Genomic DNA, 11,335 nt, shown 5'->3' with positions numbered 1-11,335 from the left:
GACCATCACAAAGCAAGAAACCTGAGAACTAGAAAGGCGAGAACTAGAAAGGCGAGGCTCACCCCTCATTTATCCCTCTGCCTTTCAATTAGCCCCACATGTGATTATCGGCCAGGTTGGCATAATTAACTAACTCAAAGTGCAAAACCAACAATGTGGTCTATCTACAGTAATATAGTGAGTGCTATATTCAGTATGTTTTCCATCAGGGAATATAATGGGTTCCCAATACCAAGCTAATACCAATACCAAGCTAAGAATGTTTGAATCCTCACTTCAAGATTTTTTTTCATACAGTGGAATTTTGCAGGTTTTATAAAGAATTAAATACCTACAGTCTTTCCTGAGCAAGTTCCTTTAGTGCCTTTGGCTTGATTTCCTTGATTTTTACTAGGTTTTTCAGATGTGAAATTTTAAGCAAGGACATTCTTGCAATTCTTTAGATGTTTTTATTTTCTGTGTCCATTCCTAAAATAATGTTTTGGAATGAACTGAAATAATATATTTTAGGTGGCATATTTTAAGTAAATAGTAGATGAAAACTTATGTAATAGAATCCATTTGAAAATACTATGCATATTATGCATAGTCATATCTTTTCAATCTTTTCCTTCTCTTTGAATGTCATTAATTTGTCATTACTTCTTAATTTCATTTTAATTTTTAAAAATTCTTTCTTCACTCTTTTACTTCCTCTTTATCATTTTTTTGCTCTTTACAAAAATGTTTCCTTATTACCCTTTGTCTTTCCTATTGGCCCTTTCTTAAATATTCTTACTGATTCCTATTTACTTTTAAGCAAACTGCAGTTTTTACTATCATGTACTATAAATGTTAACCAGTTTCTATTGCCATTTTCAAAGCACTCTCAAACTCGACCTCAATTTTAAATAACTTCCCTTCTGTTATTGATACAACTATACTTGTATTTATATAAGTAAGCCTCATTTTCTCGTGACTTCCAATTACAGGTGGATACTGTTTACTTTAAACTTGATTCAGGTATGCTTTATTAATCTAGAAGTACACATTACTAATATACTTGAAATTAGATTTAGAATGTTTCTTTTTCATTAGAAGCATGCACATGTGTATAGCATGGCACATATTGATCATCATTGCTGGAGTATGTTTATTTTACCCCTAGTACTAGATCATCAACCATTTGGAAGTAGGGATCCTATTAAATCTCCAGGATCCAGCACAGTATATATTTTTAAATAAATTAACAAATTGTAGCAATGCTGTATAATTTCAGTGGTCTTATCCATAAAGCATTTCCCCTATCAGCTCCAAATGATACCTAACATTCTTTTGCAAAGGTCAAGCCTTTTCATTACCCCAAAAGACTTATTTTAAAAGAAAATGGCCCTTAGATGAACACACTCCTTTTAGCCTACTCCCTCAAACAGAGGTTCTCAATGGTGGGATGAGAATTATGTACTCACTATGTAAAAATAAATTAGGGGTTCCCCAGGTAATGTGCAGACAGTATTTTTGCTGATGTCGGGCTGAAAGCAGAGAATACTGGGGGAAAATCTATTCTTTACTTGTGCTTTATTGACTAAGCAAAGGCAGTTGACTGTGTGGACCATAACATATTTAGGAGGGTAAGTCAAGAAATTTGGTGACTGGGTTTTCAGTTCTTACATGCGTGAGATAATTCCAAGCCAAGTGTGTTCAAACATGTCTCTGCAATCAGTGCACGGGTGCAGACAAACTCTTTCCATAACTCCTTTCCTTCGATCTCATTAGGGTGTCTTCAAAAGACAGTCCAATCAAAACAGTCGTTTCCATGGTGGTCGGTTTGGTCAGTTCAATTTAAGGAGAAAATGGCTATAGCAACCATTTTGGGGGAATTCCAAAAAGGGTAACTTTGAAGGATTTTCTTGAAAGACGCAAGACAATCATGGACAGCCTATTAGGAAGAAATGTTAAGATAATTGAAAACTGAATTAATAAGAATGAGGCCAGGAAATTTTGGCCAAGGACATTTTCCCCCCCATCACAACAATGCTACTGCTCATTGTTCCAGGGTAGTATGGATTCTACAACAAATTTGTTGGGAAACCTACCCCGTCCACACTGCTGCCCTCCTATTTCTACCTCAGTCTTCTTTTTGTTCCTTAAACTGAAAGAACATTGATGAGAAATACAATTTGATTCTGAGCATGCCCAAACAGTCCTTTTGACATGAGTAAGCAGTGGAGAATCCAAAAAGTACATGTTCCACATAAGCGCAATTAGTACTCTGGAATTCTCATTGTTCAAAATATTATCCATAGTGTATTCCAGCTGGTGAGGTTCAAATGTACAGGCAAGAAATCAAATGATATGCTGCCCTGGATAAATCCACTACACAAGACCTCTTTAAATTGCTACAGGGCAAAGATGTCACGTTGAGGACTAAGGTGTGTCTGGCCCAAGCCATGGTATTTTCTGTCACCTCATATGCATATGAAAGATGGACAATGAATAAGGAAGACTGAAGTAGAGCTGATGCTTTTGAATTACGGTGTTGATGGAGAATATTGAATATGCTAGGACTGCCGGAAGAAGGAACATGTATGTCTTTGAGGACAACAGCCAGAATGTTCCTTAGAAGCAAGGATGGTAAGATAAAAATTTTAAAAATATACCTAGCATAAATGAATCTAAATAGTGATATGTCTGAAGTACTGCAAGAATCTAAGTAGACTTTTGAAACATTTAAGAGCGATTAAGTTATATTCAACATACACTCAAATAGCTTTACTATTGGTAAGTGTTATTGTGTTAAATGGAAATTCTCAACCAAAGACAATACTCTTATTTTTCTCACCCAAAATTGAGTTTATTGTCATATGATTAGAAAGCCTTAGTAGTGCAGTGGATTAAACAGTGTCCTACTAACCCCAAAGTTGGAGGTTAAAGCCCACAAGCCTGTCTGGAGAAGAAATATGAGGCACTATGCTTCCATAAAGATCTATGGCCTTAAAAAAGATCTATAGCCTTGTATAGCCTATAGTGTACTTTGACTCTATCCTATAGGGTCGCTCTGAGTCAGAATAGAATTGATGGTGGCAGGGTGTTTGGTTATGTTCGTCAAATGATAAGATATTAGGCTTAATTGTAGTACTTTTAAAGGTAGTTTATAAAAATACCTTATTTTAATTTACAAGCAGAAAATACAAAGTATTTTATTAAAACAGTGAAACTAGTAATAAAATAAAAATTAATCTAAGATGTATGCATCTTTAGATGTCTTGCTTTTACTTTAAAATGGGTGATTGACCCATATGATATAAAATTATATCTGAGAGTAAGTAGTAATGTATTTACATAATACTAAAACTAGCTAATAACCTGTTGCTTCAATGTTCCCAAAGCCCCATTCATATGATATTCATATCATAAGAAATTTAGTAGCTATTGTTCACCTGAAAAATATTCATTTGTACAAGCAGATACATCTTCCTACCAGCCGCTGGCTCCTGTTCTTGGTCTCAACTGAGATAGTTTATTGTGCCAGTCTGGCCGATAAACACAAGTGGGATTAACTGAAGGGCAGAGAGATAAATGCCTTGGTGAGTCTCAACTGAAGGGCAGAGAGATAAATGCCTTGGTGAGTCTCGCCTTTCTTGTCTCTCGCTCTTTGATCATCGGACCAGTGTGCGGCTGCCTTGCTTGTCCTGTGTCTCAATTTAAACAGTACACTACCTGTGGGACCCCTAGCCTGTGGACTGTGTCGCCTATAAGTTGAGGTCCCTTTAAGACATCGCTGGAGCTGGGGACTGGCAGTTGGTGACCTGGCTGGCAGTTGGTGACCTGCCTTCTGATTGGCTGCTGTGCTGACATAGCTTAGCTCTCTCTATAAATAGAGGAAGATCTGGCAGCAGATTGGACTGGAAGGACTGCTAGTCTCTCACATCTCTCTCACGGTGGTAGTGAGTTGAATTGAGCCATTTGTAGTGCTTTATAATTTAACTGTTTCTTTCTTGTATTATATATTTAACTGTATATGATTTAACAGTTCATTCCTTGTTATATATCTAATTATTTTTAAAAATAAATATATTAAATTATCAGCAATTTGGTTTTATCTCTCTAGAGAACCCTGTCTAACACATCAACTTATTGGCACAAACAGTCTATGCTGAAAATTTGCTGTAAGATGCCATGAGACCAGTCATGTACACCAGATTTTGTGAAATTTCCTTTATCACAGTGCCCAACCTCTGATTTACATCATATTATACACGTCAGATCAGGCACTATACACTTTAGGGTGTTAGGCTTTTTCAAGTTGATAACAGACACTTTCAGTTGAGACAAATGTACATATGTCACAAGATCTGTCTTTATCATTCTGTCCATATTAAGACTAAGGAGCTCTGGTATACTGTGGATGAGGCATTGGGTTATTAACCACAAAGTTGGTGGTTCAAACCCACAAGCCATTCTAAGGAAGAAAGATGAGATTGCCTACTCCTGAAAGGATTTACAGTGTTGGAAACCCTATATAGGGTTGCTATGAGTTGAAAGAGACCCAATAGTAATGGGTTTTTCTTTGGGTGGGTGGGATATGAATAGTTATTTAACTGAAAGAGGAACGTGTTAAATATTTTAGTATGTAAATAAGTTATAAGGAAGTCCTTGGGTCATGAATGTCTGACTTTCTTGCAACACGTATTTCTGAACCAACCCCATAAAATCTATTATATTAAAAATGTGAGGTATATACAATGATTTGTAATAACAAATAAGTGCTACTATTATTATTACTATGCTATTATATTAAAGATGTTTTAGTGTACCTGGAAGTGGTCCTTTTATGTTTTTATACATAGAAAGGTACACTATATATACTATAAACTAAGACAGTTAAATTGGCATTAGGTGAAAGCCATACTTAACAATTCTGACTTCTCTATAATTTGATTGAAAGGCAGACAGGAATGGAACTAATTTCTAATTCAGACATTGCCTGTACTCTTCTCTCTGATGACAAGGCCATAAAAATGTGGATAAAAAACAGTATTTGCACTGAGTTACCATGAGATTATAACCACAGGTACAAAACTCAAAAACCTATTGCTGTTGAGTTGATTCTGACCCAGCAACACTATATGACAGAGTAGGACAGCCTGATAGGGTTTCCAAGCATGTAATCTTTACGAAAGCCTACTGTCTCATGTTTCTCCCATGCCGTGGCTGATGGATCTGAACCACTGACCTTTTGGTTAGTAGTTGGGTTCTTTGACCATAGGTATAGAGTCACATGCTGCATATTATTCGGGCAAGTGCATATATGTTTGTGGTCCCATCAGGTTACAATAGAGCTCAAAAATCCTCATCAGAGGACAAGCCATAGCAAGTGCAACAGCTTTCTACTTCCCACACTCAATACACGCATCTCATGTCTTTTGCAAACAAAGTTAATATTCTGCTAGGAATACTGGTATGGTACATATGTAGCCTATAATATATTAGATGCATAGGTACAAGGCTAATAAAAATGCAAGAGGGACCTATATCAGATATGAAGACATTATTAATGTTGTGGACTGAGAACCAAACACAAAAGCAAACATCCCCTAGCACCTTGCAGATCACTGCTAAGACATGAAGCTTATTTGAGATGCTTAAAGAGAAAGTAGGATTAGGCCATGAGATCATGTTCTCACAATTCCAAATCATATAACACCTTATTTCACATAGAACATTAAGTGACTATACACGTTTTGGGGGACTAAATCCAATCCATACCTTTTCAAATACAAAACAGGGGGGATTAGAATAGTTTTCATTGCAAGGTTGATAAGAATAAGATTTTTCTCTCTCAAAGTATTACGAAGACTGCTGTCGTTTTATTAATAAAACACAACTTTAAAGGACAACACATTAACATATTTGAGATTTTTAATTTTCAGCTGTTCTCCTGTCAATAATGAACTGAGACAGGAACTTAGTTCGGTGGTTGACCTAAAGCAAGGAAGCATCGCACTATGTTGTAGGCAAATTGCTCAGCAAGCAATCTTCCCTTTGTGTGGCAATCTACCATGTGCCATGTTGTACTAATTCAATGAAAAAAAGTGCAGGGTAAAAGCTATCACTTCATCTCTTGCTGATTGTGGGAAACCACTGACAAGTTTTTGCATGAATTTCAGTCTAATATAAGACTGTGGTTAATAGCAATGTTTAATCATTTTGGGGTTTCTGCTTTTCAAAACCTTAACAATTTTAAATTTGCAATTTGCAGTTCTGTTGCTGTGTTAGTCTGGGTAGATTAGAGAAACAAATCCATGGACACTCATGTGTATAAGAGAGAGTTTTTGGGGATTTTTTAAAGTCATTTTATTGGGGGCTCATACTACTCATCACAATCCATACATACATCAATTGTATAAAGCACATTAAGAGAGAGTTTTATATCAAGGATAATTGTACATTAAGAAAGCATCCCAACCCAGTCCAGTCCAAGCGCATAAGTCCGATATTAGCCTATATGTCTGATACCAATCTATAAAGTCTTCTTCAGACTCACGAAACACATGCAACGATGTCAAATGCAGGATGATCAGAGGCCAGTGGGTAGAAAGTATTTGTATCCAGTGGTGTTGTAAGCATCTCAGCACTGGCAGGGATCTCCCCTTGGCTTCTCTAGTTCCTAGGGCATGGGGTCTATCAACGTAGCACCATGTGTCTTATCAGTAGAGCATCTCCAAGGGAGTGAGCAGTGAGAGAGAATCTCTCCTGCCTCCAAGGAGCAAAAACAGCATTTCCCAGAATTTTCAGAAGGCCATGCCCACACAGAGGCCTCATTGGCTATGATCTGATTGACAGACTAGACTCCACCCTTTCATTCTTAATCCTTTCAAGTCGCACATTGACACCAGATTATGTAGCTATCACAGTTGCCTTACATCAAAGCACATTTGTCTGAATCAAGCTGATTATGATGCACATCACTTTACTGTACAAGATTATAAACACAACTTAGAGCTATTTTGCTGCAATGCTCTATTGTTCCACTAATGCTTGAAGCCCATAAGAAATGTATGTATGTAGGAACTGGAGTTGAGAGTGAGCACAAACCTCTAGGATTTCACCTAATAATTAAAGACTATCTACAGAGGGACTCTGGGGAGGCTGGCAGCATCTACATGGCTGTCCCAGAAGTGACTAACCTTTCTATTAAGCTTGGATATGTCCATGAGAACATAGGAGTGTTATAATTCCATTTAATTTATACATCTTTCTTATTACTTTCCTTCCTTCCTGTCTTTAATTACTTCTTCCTTTTTTATTTTTAAATTCAGGCTTCTTTCTAGAACACAAAGCTACTTTATATACATGTGGGGCAATATCTGCCAAAGTTGTGACAATTGTAAAATTATTCCTAAGAATTTTATTTGACATCATAATCCCATCTTATCATACAGGGAAAGCCTAAAATTTATTAGATGTGGATAATGGGAAATATGAAGCAATCATAATTAATCAAAAGTAATGAGTATAAAACCTAACAAATGTGAGGTTTTAATTTTTAAATTATCAAATTGAAGAGACAAAGGACTAAAGACCAAGATGATAAAGATATCAGTAAAGATAATGTGAATATTCAAAAACAATGTATTATTTTACTGTGATATTTGTTTTTGCTAAAAATCTTCTGTAAAAATAGTTGACAGTATGTTACAACTATGAATTGTAACAGAAATGAAGTTAAACAATGCACAGAAAGCTATGCTTCCTTAGCTAAGCTTACCTAACTATTCTAAATTACCTCACAAGTAAAATGTGTTAAATGGAAACCTCTTGCTTCATGAAAATAGTTTTATATTACGGCCACTTAATTACTTTTACTTTAATAATTACCTTTACTTTTACAATTGCACCACTATGAAAATAAGTATATATTGAATACAATTAACTGCACCTAGTTATAGCATACCAATGGGTTCTTGATATAATCAGCCATTTACAGCATTTGCCCAAGGCAAAGTTCAGAAGTGTTAGCAAGGGAGGAGGAATGGAGGCAGGAAACACAAGGAGGAAGCGGGATAAGTGATGTCACATTGTGGGCATTGCAATCAATGATATGAAACAAAATATGTATGAATTGTCGAAGGGAAAACGGATTTGCTCTGTTAACCTTCACCCAATTCACAATCAAAAGCTAAAAATTAAATGTGTGAATAAATAAGTTTTGGATTTGCAATCCTTGAAGCAATCAGCATGTCCTAAAAGTTTCCTTGTGGCCATTGGAATCTCTTCCCAACATCCCTCCTCACATCGCCCCTTTTCTTCAAGGCAACCACTCATCTGTCTGCTGTCACTAGAGGCTAGTGCAGTATTACTTTTAATAATCTTTAATTAGGCTACCGGAGTTTTTCTTTCCTTCAATTAGAATAGGGGGGGAAGGAGTTGTTTTGTTTCTTAACGGGAAGGCAAAGTAATAATGCAGTTATAAAGAGAAAAAAAACACAGGTCATTAGAAAGAAATAACTTTTAATTGAGTAATGATTTTGCAGATTGTTTTTCATACTCAACAACCTAATGTTAATTAGATAAATGACTCAAGAGTCCAGGAAATGAAGTAAAAGAGTGTGTTGATTTTAATAGAATGTCCCCCATGTCATCTTTCAGCTTATTTCTAATTAATAAATGGATTTGAAAAGTCTGACCAAAAAGTATATCTCCAATGATAACTACTCAAATAAGTTGTATGTTGGAGTTCTAGGTCAATAATAAAATTAAGTGGACTGCTGCAAATGACAGAAAAACATTACTCAAACTCTACCTTACCAAAATATTCGATCATTTTAACCTACTATTACAACATATCAAAATTAAGTTGGTCTATAAATAAACACTGTCTGGGAATGCTGAAAGTCCTAGAAATTTAATATTTATAGTTTCTGGAAGTATATTTAATATTTTGCTTTGATTAATTAGTATTTTTTAAACTATTATAATAAATAAGTTTTTCTAGCCTTCTCAAATACATATATTCTTCTCTTGAGCTTGAAGGTATGCTTTTGCATTTTAAGAATGTTTCTATCAGAAGTGTTACCTAAAATAAACTCAATACTTCATTTTATAAGAAGCACATTTTTCATTCTCTTGACATTACCAAATGAAAATGCTGTATATTGGAACATAAAATTAAAATAAATTCAACCTAGTTTAAATTATACATACACACAGCTATGTATTCTAAATAGATTTATTGGTATCAAATTATCCAAGTATTTTCAAGCATTGAAATGCACATAGCCCAAAGAACTAATACTTCATTTATCATGAGAGACCAATTTATTTTATGAGAGTTTTATGCTATTTATTGATTACCAGAAGGATGTTTGCATTTGCTTCTTGTACATCTTTCACTATAGACTAAGAAACAGAAAGATAGGATTTGTGAAATGTAATTGTACTAACGGTTAATTATGTAGAGAATGCCTATGCCACACTCTCATGTATGGGATGGTCTAATAGCAAACATAATTGTAATTGTGAGTAGGGTAAATAACTGGGCAGTGTTTCATTCTGTTGAACATAGGATTGCTTTGAGTTACAGTCAACTTGATGGCATCTAACAACAACTGCAATGTAGACATCATAGATGTGTTTGTATGTCAATTTCAATCAACATTAGATCTATTAAGTCCAACCATTATTTATATATATGAGAGATGACCATGAGCTATCTAATTTGAAAATTTGTTGAAATAGTTTTATTGGTATATATAATACTTGTTTTAAAAGATACAGAGGTGTTTATGAATTTACTTAAAAGTTTGAAACTTTTCTCTAACATCTGTACATAACACCATATTAGGAATCAAGGTGTACTAAAATGAAATTGTAAACGTGAAAACAGGGAGGACTTTGGGGAAAGATAGTAGATAGGGCAGGCAGGTTATCCAGACTCTAGTCTACAACAAAGGCAGAAAAGGCCAAATAAAGTAGTTAGAGTTGATAATCCTATAACCCTGACTTTCAGAGGAAAGGGTAGAGAAGTAGATCAAATACTAACTAGAAGAAAAAGCTCAACAAAAACGGCAAACAAGGAGACACATGAATGGATAATTGCCAGCTGGTCAAACACAGCATGATCATTTTGAACTTTTGCAAACAGCATTCCAATTGGGGTAGTGCCCTGAAAGCTAGCTCCACTCACCCAGGACAGCACAAGCGCTCATACTCCCACAAGCATTCACACCTGAAAAGTCTGTTCCCTCTATCCTCCTGGTGACCAGAAGGATGGTCAGCCTCCATCTTACTCCACTGTTGGTTATTGACACTTCTCCCGTTTCCTAAACAGCCTCTGCTTGCCTAAGGTCCAAGGTTCACGATGCTGGGTCAGGCCCATCTTTGGAGGCACTTGCTTTTCTCCTCTATGGGTCAAAGAACTGCATGGCACTAGATGGGTGCTTGCCTACATCTACTCCCTGGGGGTCGCAGGAACTCTTCCTGGAATTAAGCCTCTGTGCTCTGGTCCTGCAGAAATTCTTTCAAGAACCACGCACCCTCAGAAAAGCCACATTCCAGATCGGTAGGAGCCTCATTTAGGACTGGACACTTTGCCCTGCACCTCTCTATTTTCCTCCTTAATTAAAAAATTCCCCTTCTCTTTCCTTTCCTTTATTTCTGCTTTTTTCTTTCTTTTCTTATATTTTTCTTTTCTTTTATCCCTCCCCTTATTTACATGAAACAAAACATAGTGGCTCAAGTAACTGAGCAAAATATAGAGCTCAAAAATCTTCCTGATTTAAAAAAAAAGGGGAGGGACATTGGAACTATCTGATAAAAGAATTCAAAAGAATTGCGATAAAGATAGAGGAAAATGCAGGCAAAATCAAGGAAAATACACCATACTCTAGAAGAATTCTGCAGAGCACTATAAGAACAAACCAACACACACTGGGTGAATGTACGGGTTGTAATAAGAGCTGTAAGGGCCCCAAGAAAAGTGTTTTTTAAAAAATAACAAACCAACAAAATAAATAAAAATTAGGTACCACACAAAAACCACTACTAGAAGTTCAGAAGATTAAAACTAAAAGTTATATAAAATTGTCAAAGATTTTTTGGAAGAAAATATCCCTAAAATTCATGAAATGACAAGATAGATAATCAAGAGGCTCAGAGAACCCCAAGCAGGTTAGACCTTAAGAGAAAGTCACCAAGACATATCATCAAACTTTACAAAACAAAACAAAAACATGAAGGCTGCTCAGGAAAAATGAAAACAGAAAACCCACTGACTTGATTCCAACTAACAGCAACCCTGAAAGATGGAGTAAAGTCGCTGCTTTGGGTTTCTAAGATGCGAAATCTTTTTTTT

Source organism: Echinops telfairi, unplaced genomic scaffold (assembly GCF_000313985.2).
Source record: "Echinops telfairi isolate 266 unplaced genomic scaffold, ASM31398v2 ScPeMD7_1;HRSCAF=3_0, whole genome shotgun sequence".
Taxonomy (NCBI): domain Eukaryota; kingdom Metazoa; phylum Chordata; class Mammalia; order Afrosoricida; family Tenrecidae; genus Echinops; species Echinops telfairi.
This window is presented reverse-complemented; position numbering follows the sequence as displayed.